Consider the following 11,353-nt stretch of genomic DNA (forward strand, 5'->3'; position numbering starts at 1 on the left):
AGAGGTTGAACTTGCCCCTGTCTCTAGCCCCCAGCCACACAGATGAGCTCTGTCAGGAGGAGAGTGGGTAGCTGTCAGCTGTGGGAGCTGGCGGCGCTGGCTTGTTACTGGTGTATGGGGAATTAGATCCTGGCAAGGATGACCACATCACTGCTGAGATGTTCAGTGCCATCAGGGACGTCTTTCTCCAAAGGGTCGTGACTCCACTGTGGAAGAAGCGGGAGGTTGAGCCACTGGAGCTCCTAAACTGGGGGCGCAGAGGAGGGCCAGATAGGACTCGTATTCCCATGATGTTCCCTGGCATCACCTTACCACAAAACGGCCTCAAGAGAAAGGGGGACTTCTCCACAGTGATGCAGGCATTGGTACAACACAGGGGTGGTTGATAGGCATGGTTGTTGTCTGGTTGAGGAAGGTCCACAGTACTTGTATATGCAGGTACACGGGCTTGTTCCAAAAGCTGCAAGCAGGTCCATTCTCTCTGGATGTCTGCATATGCACTGGAGGTGTTGAAATGCAAATAGTCATCATGGGGGACCCCAAACTCTCTGCTCTCCTTACTCGGGAAGCAGCTGGCAATCTGAAGAGGAGCAAGGAGGGGTTGAACTGCTGACTAAGCAGATGTAGGATGATGATGAGCATACTTCTGGGTCCTTGAAATGGAGTTGGGCATGTCTGATTCAGTCTCATGGAAGTGAATATTCCCACGGTTGTAGGTGCCAGCTGCATATTTGTGGGACTAAAGCCTCATCACTAGGAAGCAAGAGTAATTCTGTTGTCCACAGCCAGACATAAGGGCAATAACACCATGGTGTTAAGTTGAGGAAAGGCTTACAGGACACTTCAGTGCTGTGTCATGAGTCAGAACAGTATTTGCTTTTAAAAGAGGCACAGCCTAAGTGGGGAAAAGGGGTGGAAACATGTCTGTGCATGAAAGCAGCAGGGGATTTAGTGTGGAGTAATAAAGATTTTAGCTAAGGTAACAAACATCTGTGGGAAAGTGCTTAACATTTAGGGAACAGGATGAACAAACTTGCAAGCGAACAACCAGGCATAACAGACACGTTTGATAACCAACCTCAAAGGAGTTAACATTGGGATCAAGTCCTGAAGAAAGAGAAAAAATACAAGATGTTAATTAGTGTGCTGGTTAGTATATGTGACGAAGCAAATGGTGTGCCTGAAGGTGGTAGCTATGTTCATAGTATGGAAGGGTGTAGTGCTGATACCTGTGTTCATAGTATGGAAGGGTGTAGTGCTCTTCACAGAGTGCATTCTGTATCGTTAGGAGCATGTATGGTTCACTGGGTCTGATAGTCAATTAATTTCTGCCATGTTGCCATCTTTGGCAGCCTTCCCTTCTACTACTCTTAATATATTTGCTTGTCCTTCCTGTTCCCAGGGTGCATCTCATTTCACTGCTTCTTGGCCACACTGATATATTCAGTAGTTCTACAAATATATCTTTTGCAAGCTCAGCAGCGTGAGCCTCTTAAAGCCACCATGACCTTGATATTGATTGAAAAAATGAATAAAAACAAACAGGAAGCTGGTTAGACTTCCAGCAGCAGCACAAGGGGAAAGATAAGTATGCACTCCCTACAATATTTTGCTATAGTGCTGCAATAAGCAACCTGCTGTTGTGGTTCAGTGGTAGAATCCTTGTTGGCCATGTGGGAGACCTAGGTTTGATTTCCAGACGTACATATAACAACACCCATCAACTCTCCCTGTGCCCAAAGAAGCATGTTTGTGCCTGAAAGCTTGCAAAGAACAATTTTTCCAACTATGTAGTTGATCTAATAAAAGATATCACATTTACCCAAAGAATCTTGTATACCCATCGAGGTACTGAACATCCAGACTTGTTCTGGCCTTTGGATTCTGTCTCAATGGTCTAAAGGGGGATGGAAGGCCTGGGAAGCCTCCACTCCTCTACGCTCCTACCTAGGCATATGTGTTGATGGTCCTGGTGATCTCTCATGCCTACACCATGATCCAGAAGGATTGATGGTTGCCTACTATGCAATAGACAAAGTTGCCAGAGCTTGCAGAAGGGCCTGCTGTTGGACATGTTGCAGGACAAGTTCACTGCACCACTAATTCCTCTGTTTCCCAGGAAGGCAGAGAAACCAGGGTGGGTCATTCAAAGGGCTAGCAGCCAGGGCCAGCAAAGTAGAAATGCCAAAAAATCCTTGCAGGCAACTGTAGTTGTGCGTGGTATCTTGTTGCTGACAGCAAACAAAGCTCAGAAAAAAACATTCTTTTATTTCTTAACTATATTATTATTCTTTTAAGCAAACATACTAGTTCTGTAAGAGTTATATCTGTTTGTGGTTGTATTTGTGCGAGATTTGGGTATCATCTCTCAGAAGTCACTGTAGATGGGGATCTTGTGGACTGCAAAGGCCATTGAACCCCACAAGGAAAAGCCAGGCTTTATGTCTTATGTGCTCACCCTGTAGTGATCAGCAGGTTCAATAAACACAGATACACGTGAATGAGAACAACATGCTTTAATTTGTGGAACAGTACACAACGTCTGCAGATCCTTTGTCTGGCTCTCTGACAGGCTAGCTGTTCCCTGAGGGACCGTCTCCCAACCCCCAGAGTCTCAGTAAGGGAGTATCCCTAAATTCTAACTTCTATCGCTGCTTGTTCTAGTGGTGTGTGTCACCTATTCAGATACAGGCTTGTGCTCCTTCAGATGGGTTGGACTTTGCAACTCTGGGCCAGAATGGAGCAAAATGTCAGGACACCTGACCCAAGTCTTCTCTGGCCATGGGTAGAAGTACAGACTGCAGCACTGACAGGCAGCTTGCCAAATGCCAGCTCCAAGCTCAACCTGGACCCTCCCATGGGGTTCCTAATGGGAGACCAGGTGACCTGGGTAGACCCATGGAAGTCACAAGTCCCTGATGCAAGGACTATAAAACCCTCCCACTAGGAGCAAGGCCTCATCCAAGTAGCATTGTTGAGTGTCCCTGCCTCATGTCTGCCTGCTTGCTCCTGATTGCAGACCCCCCTGGCCTTGATCAGTTGCTTACCCTGACCCCAGCCTTGGCTTGACAATCTGCAACTTGAACAAAAATCGAGCTTTGACCTTGGCTTCCACTCCAGTAAACACCTGATGGTGCTGAACCACTTAAATTGACTGCTTATGCCTGGGTAAACTCTTTCACAAAAAGAGAAAGATTTTTTTCTGCAGAAAATTGGCATGATACACTTTTTTTAAGGCAGGAGAGTCCATATCCATCCCCTTCCCTCTAGGCTTCTGTTCATCCAGGTTCTAGTACTCACTTGCTGCTTTGACTCCCAGCTCCACTGCTGAGGTAGTTCTGAAAGGGCAGGCCCACAGCAAAGAAATGTTACCTCCAGGGATGCTTCTGGATTCCCATTCAAATATACAATGTCCAAGTCATAATTGAATCGGTCCCTTCATTAAGCACAGTAAGTGTCTTTCCTATGACAGAGTTTATTAAACTGGGACTCCACATAAAAGCAGATATTCACAGCTTTCAACAAAAAGGCGCACAGGGAAAAGGGCTGGGAAGTTCCTCTTCGTCAAGTTGGGAGGGAGCTGTCTGGTGTAGGAGTAAGGTTAAAGCGTACATGGGATGGACTGCCGACATCTTCAATCCCTGTAGTCTGCTTTGAGGTTTCACATCTTTTAAGGTAGTTTCCCTCCTCCCCTTCCATGTCCCAGGAGAAGTGAAGCCTGAAGATCAGAACAGACAACTGGGAGACAGGACTTGGCTTTGTGAAAGCACTGTCCAGAATTAAGAACAAGGAGTCAGAGAAGTAGGGCTGCAAGGGACCTCCAGAGGTCATCTAGTTCAACCCCCTGCCTGAGGCAGGTTATCCCTGTCCAGACATGATCACTTCCTCCCAAGTTACTCATCACCGTTGCATCCTCCACCAGTTCTTTCCTCTTAGTCAGGACAAGAGCCAAATAGATGATCCAGTCTACACTGCACAAAATTCTGTCTGTTCTTTTCCCCTGGACCCCCAAGATTTCCCTCGTATATCAACCATTCGATTACCCACTTCCAGGACAGTATCATAATGCATTTATTTCTAGACACAAACAGTGAGAAGTGACAGAAGTAAGACTCTGGTCCAAGCCATTTCCAGCTGATATATTGCACTAGTTTGAAATGTTATCACTGGATGAAAGTAGATGCAGCCAACACATGGCTAAGGGAAGTAACAACTCCAGGAGACCAAGTGGCAGATCACCATAAAAGCCTGTTTCTGATGAAAAAGAGGCAAAATGGAGAGATCATCAGTCTTCTAGTCCAGCCTCCCTGCTCAAGACAGGATCATCCCTGACTAAACCATCCTAGCCAAGTGTCTGTCTAACTTGCTTCTGAAAGTTTCCAAGCATGGAGACTCCACAGCCTCTCTAGACAGCCTCCTCCAATGCTTGACCGCCTTCAAAATAAAACCAAGCCTCTTCATCTCCAGCCTCAATTCCACCTGCTGCAGTTTGAGGCTGTTACTCATCTCTCTGAGGGGCACAGGGAGGAGTGCCAGGTTGCTCTAGGGCAGGGGTGGCCAACCCATGGCTCCGGAGTCCAAACTTCCGAGTCCGAAATGAGTAATGTCCTGGCTGTGAGCAATCACATGATGTGACATGACGTGACGTACCGGCTATGGAAGCTGGGCACCGTGTGCTTGTGCAAAGATTCAAGGAGATGCATATTAACCTCTGAAGAGCTGCATGTAGCTCTGGAGCTGTGGGTTGGTCACTCCTGCTCTAGGGCATAAGAGGGTGCACTGAGATGGTTGAGCTATTCCCCTTTGGTCTGGCTTGTGGTTAGGAGTGAGATTAATTAACCAGTGAGACCATTCCAGTCACAGCTTGGAAGCTTTATTAGGATATGCAATAGCAAAGACTTATTGGTTCTAATATAGACAATGTTTAGGCAGCCTTGGATGCAGGGAGAAGAGGTCTGTTGGCCAGGCCTCTGCTTTCCTGGGGTCTCTTGCTGAATTGATTTGTTCAACTGGGTTTCAGGAAAGGTCCAATTTGTCGCTCATCCCAGACCCAATATTTGTAGATGGTTGATATGACATGCTAATAATTGATCTCTGATTTGTTTTATTTAAATTTCTTTCACTGGAACTTTGGAAACTGGATGGAATCAGGCTTTAGTTGCCCTGGAAAAGGGGTTAAGGGATCACATTAGCTAAGGCTCTTGATTTTTAAGCCATCTGACCCCAATCTGTTAATCACCTGGTAATCTTTAATTGAGATCTTGTAATTGGTTGAAATTTATATTTTTGAGATAGCAGAAGGAAAGATTTCTTATCTCCCATTATGGCCTGCCCTTTGGCCTTGCTCAGTTACTTAGTAACTGCAGCCTTCGACCTGACAAGACTGCTTTTGCTCTTTCCACCCTCAAGGCTGCCTTTGTGTCTATAATCATTTGAACATTAGCAAAAATACATTTATTATAGCAAAATAACTATTAATACATTTGGTCACCTTAGTTATTAATGTTTTAGGATGCAACTGTAATAGAGAGCAGTTAGAATACAGGCCCTTGGCTTGCTGTTCAGTCATATTTCTGCAGCTTCGGCACAGGTTCCCTGAAAATGGCCAAGCCTGACATCCATACTTTCCCTGCAATATGGTTATGCTTTAGATAGCATATGTTTGATTGAGTTATAGTGCTGTTTGTAACCTATAGCTCATGCTGCACAGATCTATGCGTGGTCTACAGGCCTTAGTGTAGTGCCCTCTTCCAAAACTGAGGACCCCACATGCTTTGGACAACAAGAGCTCTGGCCCCAGTAGGGTGGAAGCCCTGGATACAAGAGCAGCAATTGTTTTGCACTGAGGCTCAAACCTTCAATGGGAGGAAAGGCTAGCCAGCTGCCTGGGACTATCTGACTGCTTTCCTAGGTAGCCCCAAAAACTTACATTTCAGTAAGAGCAGATGCAAGACAAGCAAAAGTCCTATGGGTTTGTCCAAAGGCATAACTCCTGTTCAGATAAATACAGCTCACAGATGCCAGCCCAGCATGGTACCCAAGCATCCCATACCAACATCCTGATTCAACACCTGCTACCATCATATAAGGCACTGTCTGGGAATGCTGGACACACTAGTCCTTTGCTATGTCCCAGAAGGACTATGCAATTCATTTATGTACTGCCATTTCCTAAGGGAAAGGATCAGCCAACAAATTCATTCAGAGCTTGAGGGTGGAGTGACACCCTCCAGCACAAAGAGGCATTATTTAGCACATGCTAAATTAAGTGAAATAGGTGGGAAAGCTACAGAGCAAGCTTAGGCTCCTACAACGCTTTGCTAGGGAGAGCTGGAGCTGATTATTTGCTGTGCATATGCCTCTCCCCTGAGACTGATTCCAGGGCAGAGCTGGCCAGTTCTGGAAAAAGGATCACCCCACTCTTCTCTGCTCCTTCTGCCCCAGAAGAGCACAGCATGATGCTACCGTGGTCTGGGCTCAAACACTCTTGTCTAGGAGGTGGCATCAATGAAGAATACAAGGGCAAATCATTGGGGCTGACTTGGACAGTGCCCCATAAGAACCTGCAGGTGCATAGCTTGGGCAGACAGATGGATGCTTTGAATGTACAGCAACATCATTTGCCACCACGTCTGTCATTATTCTCACAACACCATTGCTAGGGAAAGCACAAAGAAACCCAGTGAAACAGTGAATTGAGGCAAACCCCTAGCTCTGAATTCATTCTTGAGAGCTCCAGCCAGGCACCTGCATGGTCACTTCATGGCTTGGAGTGCTGCCCTCCAAAATCACTTTATGGTGCTCTGGTCTGTGCAAGGCTGTCATACTCAGGGCTGCACATTCCTGCTCACAGGTCTGAGGGCCCAAGAGGGAAAGGGAGTCTGTAGCTGAAACAATAGCAGTTGGAAACATAAGTCACCATGGACATAACTCTCCCTACCTAGCCTCAAGTAATTCCACAGGAAGGGTGAACCTGAGTCCCGGGTGGACGGATCACCCACAGATGCAGCAAAGCCAACTCCCAGAAGGAGGGACACTAGGCATCTATTCCCAGACACATCTGATTGATCAGCCAAGAGAATGATGCCCAACTGGGTCCCAGCACTGGGAGGCACACTGTGGAGACCCAGAGTCCACCACTGCTGGGGCTGAGAGTCCCTGCAGTTGTGGGACTCCCAGACCCAGCTGGGCATGGTGCACCCCAGTGGCTGGCAGCCTGGGCAGCTGAGGGGACTCTCAGCCACAGGGGAGACCTGCTACATGTGCACATAAATGTTTGGTAGTAACCAGCTATGAAGATAGTACACATTTTCAAGATCTAATGTTATATCTGGTTGGAGCTTTTTATGGCACGATAGGTACTTTGCTCATGTAGCTGGTCTCAAGGTAATTGCACAATTAACCAGTTAATTGCATGATACCTGTAATATGTAGTGGGGGACATATTGTCTGGACCAAAATACAGGATGAACTTGCATAGCCATTCCTGGGTTAACTGCTGCTCTCTAGTTGGAGAGGGGAGGCCCGCCCCACTACTAGTTGGGGGAAAATTAACATAAAAGGCTTACAGATAACAGAGACTTTTATTCAGTGGAATAATCAAGAGAGAGGTGGCTTAGCCAGTCCCTGAATCACCTCTGGTACAATCCAGTCATGCTACAAACTCCTTTGTCTTTCCACAAACCAAAATCAACTTTGACAAATATCAAGGTAAGGCAATACCACTGCTCACCAACCTCAGTGTGCTTAGCTGGTTTGCTTTTCCTGGCATTGGTGGCAATACATCATTCCAAGAGGCTGCTGGGTGTTTCTCATTTGCTCTCCCTTTCTGGGCAGTAGCTCATACTTACTTAGATTTTCCTAAGAGTGGTTCAAGCTGGGTTGTGGTTGATGGAGTTGGCTTGGGCTCAGCTCCAGATATTCAGTGGAATTACTAATTGGATATGGTATAAGCACCAATTAGATCTATGGTTTTACCCACCTGGAGTTTCAGGTTGGTTTTGGCTAAGGCCTGACCAACTGGAGATGGCAGATGTGTACCTGGTAGGATTTGCCCCACAGACAGCTATGGGCTCCAATTTGTGTCCATTATTCAAAGGGCAGAAGCAAGGGGGCTCTAGGGTCTGGGCAGCTGCAGGCTCTGGCCGCATGGAGTGGGGAGCTGTAGGGTCCCAGCAGCTATGGGGAAAGGTGTCGCCTCACTCAGGAGTTACGCCTATCACCTGTGTCCCCCTGTCACCAAATGCCATGTTGAGTGGAGACATAAAGTGCCTAATTTGGTAGCAGGGGAGTAACCTGTGTTCAGCTCCAGTAAGCTGCCAGGTTCTATGAGACGGACCTGCAGACCTACATAGTTTGGAGATACCTCAAAGGACCTTTCTAGATCTCTCATCTAGCAAAGGCAGTCTTGTAGACTCACACTATTGGGGTTGTTGTTTTATTCTTGTCACAGGCTGCCTTTGTGCCTGTGGATCTTATCCTTCTGTGTGTTTATGTTCTGCAGCTGCCTGAGATGGGCGAGGGTGAGAAGGAAGGGGAATCTCATGAAGATGACCCAGAAAACCATTGTTGAAGGCATGGACACTAAGGACATTTAGAAAGAGGCCAAGAAGGTGACATTTAGGCAGCATTCTCTGGCACTGACCATGTTGTAGAATGGCTTGGGTACTGTGGTATTCCTGTGTAGGTACTCAGCAACTGCATGCTAAAAGATACGTGCAGGGGTGGATTCGGGGGGGAGGATGCAGGGGGGTGTCATGGTCATCCCACCTTCTGCTGTGCAGCTCATGTGCTGGTGGCTCTGGTTCCCAGCTGCCCTGGATGCCTGGGTCCCCTATAGAGTCTGGGCTGGACCGGAGCTCAGCCCACACCCCAGCAGCAGCAGCCAGAGACTGTTTTTTAAGTTCCTGAAGCAGGTAAGAAATCCCCCCCTGCTCCTTGCTCTTGGCAGCCTCTGCCCTCTGGTATTCAGTGGTACTCCCTCTCACCTCCCCTCATCCCCCTCCAGCAGGGTTTGCTCATGCTGCCAACCCTGCTCATTCAGCCCCTGGGCAGAGGAAGGGGGGACCTACCTGCTGCTGGCTCTGGAGTGTGGAGAGTCCCAAGCTCCTGCCCCCACTCCAGGTAAGGGCTATGGGCAGCTGTACATGGTGCTGGGCTCATTTGGGAACAGTGGCTATGGATGGTCCTCCCTTCTTAAGCTTGCTCCCTGCCTGTCCCCAGCTGCTGACAGAACTTGAAGCAATGGGCTCAGGTTCCAGCAAGGGAAGTTTAGGCTAGATACCAGGGTGGCAGGTTAGCCGGTGAGTTCACCAGCAGCCTGGATTGTTAATTTGAGCCCAAAATGGTTCAGGCTGATTGGTGGGGCATTTCCATTAGTCAGGACGAGGCAGGAGGCAAGTTTGACCTGCCCTGATCCAGGGGTAGGATGAAGAAGAGGACCTGAGGGGGAACTAACCCCTCAGACTTTTCTATTGGTCCATTTTCAATCTGGGGTGGAGCCTCTAGAAGGGATAAATGCTTGCATGCCGAGCATGTGGGCGGCTGTTGGTGAGGGACAAGGAAGATGAGGGTTTGTGAAGAGCTGGTAAAGATGACCAGTGGGAGTGGGGCAGTTGCCCCAGAAGTGCCCAGAAGATGCCACCACCAAGCGGGGAGTAGCAAGCGGCTGCATTCCCAGCCCTGCTGCAGAGGGGGCTGCGGCATTGGTGCACAGATCAGTGCACGGAGGGTCTGGAAACAGACAGGATCTCTGTAGCTGCATGAGTCAGCGCAGGTCCCCAACCTTGCATGAGACAGGAGTCCTTGGTGCACAGGTTAGTGCACAGGGCTGGAGAGAGTCTGGGAGCAGATGGGACCTTGGCAGTTGCATGTGGCAGCAAGGTCCCCCACCCTGTACAAGGCAGGAGCCCAGCCCCTTTGGTTCACAGAGCAGTGCACAGGGCTGTTGGGGAGCTAAAGGGATCCTGTGGCTGCACGAGGCAGGGTGGCTACCCAACTCTGCACAAGGCAGGAACCCTCAATGCACAGGTCAGAGTACAGGGCTGGAGAGGATCCGGGACCGGATGGGACCTCAGTGGCCGCACGAGGTAGTGCAGGTCCCTAACCCTGCACGAGACAGGAACCCAGCCCCTTCAGTGCGTAGGGTGGTGCACAGGGCTAGTGGAGAGCTGAAAGGGGCTGCAGCAGCTGCCCAAGGCAGCATGGGTCCCCAACCCTGCATGAGTCAGGAGATAGGCCATCGATGCACAGGTCAGTGCAAAGGGCCACGGAGCTGACAGGATGCCAGAGTTCTACAAGGCAATGTGGGTCCCCATTCCCGTCCCAGGCAGGCACCCCTTTGGGGCTCAGGGCAGTGCACAGGGTGAGAGAGGGCTGACAGGCCCCGGTGGCTGCATGAGGCAGCTTGGGCCTTTCTTACCCCGAGCAGTGACCAAAGGGACGACGCCCTCCACAGTGAGGGAGGATGCCTATACTGATAGAGAGGAACCCAACCCTCCAAAAGCTGCTGGGAGTTGTGAGTTACCTGGGAACGGGATACCCACAGGGGAGGAGGGGCCTTCCCCACTGCCAGTGAACAGTGGGAAGCCCTTGAGGAGGGGAGATGATTTCCCCTGGGGCCTACAGAGGAGTCTAGGCCTCTGTTCATTAAGAGGGTTTCATGGTTACGGGCCCCCTCCTAGCTGAGGGATCTAGGAGGGGGTAATGTTGTTCTTCTAGGTAACAAGATCCTTCCCCAGGTGCCATTTTTTATGGGGCACAGCTGCTGTGCCATTGTTGTGGTCTGATTTCCTTACGCTGCTGGGATTCTTGTTGCAACCCTTGGTCCTTATTATTGTATTAGAAGAGGATTGTAAACTGTTTTGTGTCTGACCTCATTGTATGGGTTATCTGAGTATATTTGTGACTCATTGGTTGTAACCTGATTGTGTATATACAATTATTGTCCCATCACTGCCAGATTTTCTTGTCATTGTTTTGTTGATTAACTTGTGTTTTATCATTAAGTGCTCCTCTGCTTGCTGCCTGGAGGGCTCTGTCAAGGGGGTAGAGGCTTTCTCACTAGGAGGGTGGTGATGCCTTGGAATGGGTTACACAAAGAGGTGGTGGATTCTCCATCCTTGGAGGTTTTTAAGACCCAGGTAGACAAAGCCCTGGCTGGGATGATCTAGTTGGGGATGGTCCTGCTTTGAGCAGGGGGTTGGACTAGATGTGACCTCCTGAGGTCCCTTCCATCCTTCATTTTCTATGATGCTATCACAGCGTGGTCTGCCTGTCTGGGTTGGGGAAGGGTTCACTGCTAGCCATGGGGTTCACAGCCACCCCTGCAGGGTTGGTCACAGCTCCTGCACTC

This window comes from Gavialis gangeticus, unplaced genomic scaffold, assembly GCF_001723915.1.
Source record: "Gavialis gangeticus isolate Ggan-Ray unplaced genomic scaffold, GavGan_comp1, whole genome shotgun sequence".
In the NCBI taxonomy this organism is placed as follows: Eukaryota; Metazoa; Chordata; order Crocodylia; family Gavialidae; genus Gavialis; species Gavialis gangeticus.